At 37.7% G+C, this 8,945-nt stretch overlaps 1 non-coding gene across 1 annotated transcript; it reads right to left on the bottom strand.

The window, feature by feature from the left end:
* Positions 1-2,618: 2,618 nt before the first annotated feature.
* LOC114239222 (U6 spliceosomal RNA) lies at positions 2,619-2,722 on the bottom strand. The gene has a single exon (XR_003624405.1). It is a non-coding gene; the product is annotated as a U6 spliceosomal RNA (small nuclear RNA).
* Positions 2,723-8,945: the final 6,223 nt, after the last annotated feature.

Here is an 8,945-nt window from a genome sequence, read left to right as displayed (position 1 = left end):
GCCCAGTACACTTCCCCTCTCAACAGTGGCTGCACCAATTTACATTCCCACCAACAGTGTATAAGTGTTCCCTTTTCTCCACATCCTTGCCAACATTTGTTATTTGTGTACTTTTTCATGATAGCCATTCTGATATGTGTGAGGTGATATCTCATTGTGGTTTGATTTGCATTTCCCTGTTGATTAGTGATGTTGAGCATCTTTTCATGTACCTGTTGGCCATCTGCATTTCCTCTTTGGGGAAATGTCTATTCAGTTCTTTTTGCCCATTTTTCAATCAGGTTGTTGTTGTTTGTTTGTTTTTTTTTTGATGTTGAGTTGTAGGAGATGTTTATATATGTTGGATATTAATCCCTTATTGGTCATATCATTTGCAAATATGTTCTACCATTCAGTAGGTTGTATTTTCATTCTGTTGATGGTTTCCTCTGCTGTGCAAAAGCCTTTAAGTTTAATTAGGTCCCATTTGTTTATTTTTGCTTTTATCTCCTTTGCTTTAGGAGACAGATTAAAAAAGTTATTGCTGTAATTTATGTCAAACAGTGTTGTGCCTAGGTTTTCCTCTAGGAGTTTTATAGTATCTGGTCTTACATTTATGTCTTTAATCCATTTTGAGATTACTTTTGTATATGGTATTAGAGAATGTTCTAATTTCATTCTTTTACATGTAGCTGTCCAGTTTTCCCAGCACCATTTGTTGAAGAGACTGTCTTTTCTCTATATTGTTGCCCCTTTGTTGTAGATTAATTGACCATAAGTGCATGGGTTTATTTCTGGGCTCTCTATCCTGTTCCATTGATCTACATGTCTGTTTTTGTGTCAGTACCATACTGTTTTGATGACTAGCTTTGTAGTATAGACTTAAGTCAAGGAGCATGATTCCTCTAGCTCTGTTCTTCTTTCTCAAGATTGTTTTGGCTGTTCGGTATCTTTTGTGTTTCCATACAAATTCTACAATTATTTGTTCTAGTTCTGTGAAAAAAGTCATTGGTATTTTGATAGGAATTGCACTGAATCTGTAGATTGCCTTGGGTAGTGTGGTCATTTTAACAGTATTGATTTTTCCAATCCAAGAACAAAATTTTGCCCTTTGCAGCAACCTGGATGGACTTGGAAGGCATTATGCTAAGTGAAATAAGTCAGACAGAGAAAGACAAATACTGTATGACATCATTTGTATGTGGAATCTAAAAAATACAACAAACGAGTGACTATAACAAAAAAGAAGCAGACTCACAGATATAGAGAACAAACTAATGATTACTAGTGGGGAAGGAAGTGGGGAGGGACAATATAGGGGGAGGGAATTCAGAAGTACAAACTATTAGGTATAAAATAAGTAAGCTACAAGGACATATACAAAATGGGGAATATAGCCAATATTTTATAATAGCTATAAATGGAATATAACCTTTAAATATTGTGAATCACTATATCATACACCTGTAACTTATATAATATTGTACAGCAACTATACTACAATTAAAAAATTAAAAATAACAAAAAAATTTTAATAAATAAAAACAAAAAAGAAACAACTTAAGTACCAGCTATAGGGGATTGGTTAAATAAGGTATATCAATAGAATGAAATACACTGTAGTCATTAAAAATGATGCAATAAAAATCTAGTTAGTGACATAGAAAGGAGAGGGTTACCAAACAGAATGAACAGTATAAACTCATTTTGTAAACACAAAATACATGTATATGTCTAGAAAGCTATATGCCAGTTATTTACAGTGGTTATATCTGGTTGTTAGAATTATGGGTGATTTTTATTTATTTCATTTTGCTTATATTTTTTGTCTTCCTTTGCTAACCATATTTCCTAATGTTTTAATTTTGCAGTAAAAATTAAACAAATGTATTGTTATTTTGACCCTTACAACTGTTTTAGATGGATTGAGAGGACTTCTTTTCCTCTTTTTTTCTCTTTAATTTTTTATTTCATTTTGTAGACACTCAGGGTTTGGGAATAAATGATGGGCTTTAACACAAAGGTGACAAGGATGATGATGGAGGTGATTTCATTCATAAAGAAGACAGTAAAGGTCCAGGCATGCATATATAAAGGGCATGAAATGCAAGGTTACCAAAGTGATATAGGCAGCACAGGTAAGATGGATTTCCTCCTGTGCCCTTCCTATAAAAAGTTAAGCAGATACCAATGAGCTTGGGATTTGCATTTCCTGATGGAGTCCAAATCAACACAAGGTGATACCTTCCCATCCCCAAAGGCCTGTAGGTTATTTTACTACAGAGCCTTGGTTGGGGAGGAGGGGACAGATCTAACTGAGAGAATTTTCAATTCATTATATTTTCCCCATGAGTCAGAAATGAGCAACTTTTTATTGCTTGAGGATCAATGTAGGAAAAATAAAATTCCCAACAGGCTTAAGTGACATGCAGCAGGTCACACAGGAAGCTAGAGGTGAAGTCAGACTGATTTTCAGCACCATACATATTCCACCCATGTCATCTCAGTAATTTCTGAGGAGACTTATGATGGTGGCAGCGTTGACAAAGTTAACTCAAAGCGGAGAAACAAGACATCCTCAGCCTAAGCATCTGTCTGAATCATTTGGCACCACCATATAGATAGATGGTTCCTAGAAAAAAAATATGGAATACGTCACGATTTTGTGTGTCATCCCTGGGCAGGGGCCATGCTAATCTCTGCATCGTTCCAATCTTAGTACCTGCTCTGCCAAAGTGAGTACAAGAGGACCTCTTATTGTCGACCATGACATGAGCTCTCTACCTTTTTCAGAGAAGGGGCAATTCCAGATTCAGTGTTTCCCTTCTGAAATAGACGATGGCAAAGAAATAAAATAAATAAAATGGAAAAGCTAAACTATAGGAAGAGAGAAATAACAGAAACATAAAATTGTTCAACAATGTGATCAGCTAAAAAAGATCAGAGTAAGACTGTGTCTGAACAAAGGTGGTTAAAGCAGAGGCTACAGCTGGGTTTCTTCATAACAGGCACTTCTTACAGGCTGAGCGTCCCCTCTGGCTTGATGATGATGCAGAAGACAGACTTGTGGTGAGCTGGAGGAGCCAGCTGTGCATCTCTCTTCCTGGCTCTGCATTGAGTGAAATCAGCTATGGTGGGAGCATTTACACCACAAAAATGAGCAAATGCTATATAGATCAGGGCTCTTTCCCTCGGAAAACTAGTTGTTAAAGGTTTACCAGCGCATCACTGTGACAAACCACAATAACCTTTCAGAGGAAACTCCAGAGAATATGAAGCAGTCCTGGCAGAAGTTCAAAAGTATACAAACCCTTCCCCAGCCACTTTATCTCACTACCCCCTGCCCACTGCAGTCCCTGAAAACCCACCTCCCCAAACACTTTCTTGTTATGCCAAGCAGGAAGCTTCCCCGGGGCTCTTAGAGCAGGCCTGAAAACAGGGTACATTCTCAAGGAGAGGCAAAAGAATGAATGAAAATATGACTCCTGCCATGCACAGGGCATGCCACCTCTGAGCACAAAGTGAAACTTGAACTATCCCTTTGATCTTATGAGGAACATATAAAGGAAATCAAAAGGCCCTTAATGGCACTTGAATTTGTAGAAGAGCAAATCTCACTTCCTTTATACTTTTTCTCCAACATCTGCAGCTCTGTCTTGAATAGAATCGCAGATGGTTTTTCATTACCTTTTTTTAAATGTCTGGAGAAACAGCTCAACTTTCCAAGTAGAATTATTAAAAGAATTCAGGGCAGGATGTAAAATCTTTCACTTTTTCTAAGTCGTCAACTCTCCCTGCATTATCATAAGTTCTCTTAAGTGTAGTTACTTTCCTCCCATTTCCTCCCCTCCTGGGCTGCACTTTTGTAATAAAGTAGGCTCAAGGGACATGAGTCCTTCCTCCGATTGGGTTAGGGTAGGACGAAGGCAAGGGGGTGGGGAGAGAGAGTGACTAGGCAGCCACGTGGAAATGACATTGTCTCTTACTGTCCACTTTACATAGTTGTCATTTTTCATGCTGGTGTCTTTAATTAAGTCTTGTATGTATGACTGGCGGTGCTATCTGTAACATCCTTATAAGAACAATTAAAAGCTTAATTTAATGGCTATAAAATGTAGAGGGAAATAAGAAAAAGAATCTCCAGATCCTGAGAAATCTTCAAAAACGATAAACTCTGTACTTTAGTGAAAAATAATGCTTTAGGGCTTCCCTGGTGGCGCAGTGGTTGAGAGTCTGCCTGCTAATGCAGGGGACACGGGTTCGAGCCCTGGTCTGGGAAGATCCCACATGCCGCGGAGCAACTAGGCCCGTGAGCCACAATTACTGAGCCTGCGCGTCTGGAGCCTGTGCTCCGCAACAAGAGAGGCCGCGATAGTGAGAGGCCCGCGCACCGCGATGAAGAGTGGCCCCCACTTGCCGCAACTAGAGAAAGCCCTCGCACAGAAACGAAGACCCAACACAGCCATAGATAAATAAATAAATAAATAAATAAATAAAATAAAAAAAAAAAAATAATAATGCTTTAATGTTTTCATTATAAAAGCATCCATGCATATTAAAGAAAATTTAGACTATATGGAAGCAAAGCCCAAAAATAGCTAAATCCACAGGATACAGATTTTTTTGTTTTCTAACATGTCGTGTTTTCAGGTGCATTTTGGTTGGATTGTCTCTAACATCTATTGATGTGTGCGTGCTTCTGTTTATTCAGATATAGAGCAGAAGATGCAAATGGGCAGCTTTGGGGCCAAAAAAATATCTGGCATGTTTTATTTGGCCTGTGCAATATATTTATGATTTAAATTCAATTTTAACATGCAACAATGAAGAGATTTCACATTAAATCCATATTTAGAATTTTTCTTGAAAAATTGAAATGCATTCCCAAATGTCAGGAGCTGAGAAGAGGCAGTCCCCCTCAGAAGGAGCAGGTGCTTGCCAATTTGAAAATTGTCCCAGTGCAGTTTCTTTTATTTCTTTCTGCTGCCTGTTTGGCTCCTGTTGGTATTTAAATTTGATGCTCTTGATGTAGAAGTTTTTGGTTTTTTAATCATTGCACTCATTTTTTCCACGCAACTTTATGTTCAGTTCTTTTCTCTAAGCAGTATCTCACTAGCCTTTCCATATGTTTTCTCTCTGATTGTACCAGTGTACATGAAATAGTACATATCAAGTGCATAACAGTATAAAGAGCAAGGTAACTATTATTTTAATATTTTCTTCCCATGTTTTCTATGCAAATATCCTTTTTAATAGTGGGAATCATATTACACTTACAGTTTCATATCCAGCTTTTTTATGTGCAGCTAAGCTAACTTAGTCTTCCCCACATGGTTACCTATTTAGGTGTTCCTTTTTCTGTCATAATTATGTTATAATAAATATCTTTGTTGCTTGAAAGCTTTTTTCTCTACTGAGGATTCTTCTTCTAGGATATATTCCTAGAAATGGGCTATGCAAAAAAAGGAAGTTTAGGCAACAGTCTGTGATCCAGACCTCATAGCCAAAGCCCAAAATAGCTATATCTACAGAATACAGATTTTTCGTTTTCTAGCGTGTAGTGTTTTCAGGTCCAAAGTCCTAATGAGGCTGGTAGTCTTGGAGCCCACTTTACATTTTCCGTCACAGGTAATTTCACCATTTCTTTTTCCTTCATCCTACCAGTTCATCCTACCACCTTGAAATTCCTCTTGAAAAAGATTTGTCCAGAGCCTACTGTCCGGAATCTGAATCATTTTTTTTAACTCACAGAGGCGTGTAACCAAACTAGAAGACAGGTACCACGAAACCTGTACTGTGAGGCTGAATTAAAATCACCTAAGACGGGAAGGAGAGGCCAAGGTGGCCGCTCAGACTTCCAAGCCAAGGGCACCATGGCGAGCGGCTGGCACTCACTGCCTGGAGCTGTTTACTGGTAACGTGGAGTCAAACAGCTTTTCATATATTTCTTTCTCTGAACACTTCATGAAGCCGAAGTTTGAAGGGAAAGGGGAAATATGAAAATCTGCAACCTCATTTGAATAAATGAATATACTTAGCTAGAGCAATCTGTAATCAAACTTGACAGGAGCAGTTGTTTCTAGATTGAATTTGAAACTTATTTCATTTAAAGGTATTTTTCTTAATTTCTACCTCTGGACTTTAGGATTTGATTCTCGTGATTTTACTGCCCGGGAAACTGAGAGTGGGGGGAGCATGAAAGTTATACTTAGTTGTCCCTTGCTCACTGTATGTTAATATAAGTATTGATCTTTGCATCAGGGCTAGCAAAACTTGCCAAATCCTAGCCTGCTTTTGTTCAGTCTGTGAGCTAAGAAGATTTATTTGTTTGTGTATTTAATATAAGCTTTTTCTACCAAAAAGTTAAGGATAGTGAGTGCATCTTTCTTTTTCATGTGTCCTTCATCTAAGTTCATAGCAAGCACTTAATAAACGTTTCTTTAATAAGTGATTATTTATGTAATATTTATCAATGTATATATGATACTGTTTAGAGTAGGCTCAATTACCATGGGCATCTAAAATTTATGAAATATTTTTATTTACTTATATTTTAATGGCTTTTCATAAGAATATATCACGTAGGCTATATACCTCTGTGTAAAATTAATATAATACATGAGGAAGATAATGGACTTTTTTTTCTTTTTTCTTTTCCCAGTTTTATTGAAATATGACTGGCATATAACATTGTATTAGTTTTAGATGTACAACATGATGATTTGATATGTGTGTATATTGTGAAATGATCACCACAATAAGTTTAGTTAACATCACACCTCACATAGTTACGAATTTTGTTTTCTTGTGATGAGAACTTTTAAGATCTACTCTCTTAGCACCTTTCATGTATGATACAGTATTGTTAACTTTAGTCACCGTGCTGTACTTTACATCTCAGAATTTATTCATCTTATACCTGGAATTGTATATCTTTTGATCACCTTCACTCGTTTCCCCCATCCTCATCCCACCACCAGCCCCTGGCAACCACCAGTTTATTCTCTGTTTCTATGAGTTTGGTTCTTATAGATTCCATGTACAAGTAAGATCATACAGTATTTGTCTTTCTCTGAGTTGTTTCACTTAGCATAATGGCCTCAAGTTCCTCCATGTTGTTGCAAATGGCAGAATTTCCTTCTTTTTTATGGCTGAGTAATATTCTATTGTATATATACCACATTTTCTTTATCCGTTCATCTGTCAGTGGACACTTACGTTGTTCCCATGTCTTGGCTATTGTGAATGATGCTGCAATGACCAACGGGGTGCAGATATCTCTTGGATATGGTGGTTTCATTTCCTTCAGATAAATACCCAAATGTGGAATTGCTAGATCGTATGTAGCTCTATTTTTAATTTTTTTGAGGAACCTCCATACTGCTTTCCACAGTGGCTGCACCAATTTACATTCCCACCAACAGTGTACAAGGGTTCCCTTTTCTCCACATCCTTGACAATGCTTATTATCACGTGTGTTTTTTTTTTTTTTCAGTCCATCTATGGTAATCAAGTTACTTGTGCTGCTGGAAGCTGACTTTTCTTTTTTTTTTAATAAATTTATTTTTTTATTTTTAGCTGTGTTGGGTGTTCGTTTCTGTGCGAGGGCTTTCTCTAGTTGCAGCGAGCAGGGGCCACTCTTCATCGCAGTGCGCGGGCCTCTCACTATCGTGGCCTCTCTTGTTGCGGAGCACAGGCTCCAGATTTACAAGCTCAGTAGTTGTGGCTCCCGGGCCCAGTTGCTCCGCGGCATGTGGGATCTTCCCAGACCAGGGCTCGAACCCGTGTCCCTTGCATTGGCAGGCAGATTCTCAACCACTGTGCCACCAGGGAAGCCCTCGTATTTTTGATGATAACCATTCTAACAGGTGTAAGGTGATATCTTATTGTGGTTTTGGTTTGCATTTCCCTGATATTTAGTGATGTTGAGCACCTTTTCATATACCTGTTGGCCATCTGTTTGTCTTCTTTAGAAAAATGTCTATTCACTTCCTCAGCCCATTTTTTAATTGGATTTTTTTTTTTTTTGCTACTGATTTGTATGAGTTCTTTATATATTTTGGGTATTAAACCTTTATCAGATATATATTTAGCTAACTCACAATATGTTAATATAAGCATTGATCTCTATATTAGGGCTAGCAAACCTTGACAAATCCTAGCCTGCTTTTGTACAGTCTGTGAGCTAAGAAGAGTTTTTAGATGTTTACATGGTCAGGAAAAAAATCAAAAGGAAAATAATATTTTGTGACGTGAAAATTATATGAAATTCAGACTTTAGTGTCCATAAATCAAGCTGTATTGGAACACAGCCATGCCTATTTACTTATGTATTGTCAATGACTGTTTTTGTGCTATGAGGGCAGAGTTGAATAGTTGTGACAGCGATTATATGGCCTGCAAGACCTAAAATATTTACTCTCTGGCCCTTTACAGAAAAAGTTTGCTGACTTGTGCTCTAGTGCATTTAGAGACATAGTCTGACACAATTTAACACCCTTAGCAAGGGGTTCTGTCAACAGTAGAAGATCTAAGAGAGATGGCCCACATGACTTGAAATCAAGTGTTGAACCTATATTGGCTAAATTTGTAGGTGCCTCTAAATCAGGCAGGATGAAGAGAAAGTTGTTCATTGAATGTCAGAAAAAGAATTAAAAATGAATACGATAAAGGATTATGCTGAAGTGGGCATTTAGGATCTAAAATGAAATACCACAGGTACAAAATGAGGAAGGCCTGAGGGAAAGTATGGCATTAACATTCTGTTGAAAGGTTGTCAAATGGTAGTGTTAAACAGTAACTCACATTCCCAAGAGAAGCAAACACAGGCAAGCTTTAGTAACAGTGACATTCCTATCCTCTTGAAAACAATGCTTCCCTCAAGCTCAGGAGCTGAGCTTTTTGGTTCTTTGGATCCCCTCACCATGCACTCCATAAAGGCTGTTGACTCATGAGCTGATATATAT

The sequence above is a fragment of the Balaenoptera acutorostrata genome, chromosome 3, assembly GCF_949987535.1.
Source record: "Balaenoptera acutorostrata chromosome 3, mBalAcu1.1, whole genome shotgun sequence".
NCBI lineage: Eukaryota > Metazoa > Chordata > Mammalia > Artiodactyla > Balaenopteridae > Balaenoptera > Balaenoptera acutorostrata.
Note: the sequence above shows the minus strand (reverse complement) of the source record. Positions and strands in the feature narration are given on the sequence as shown.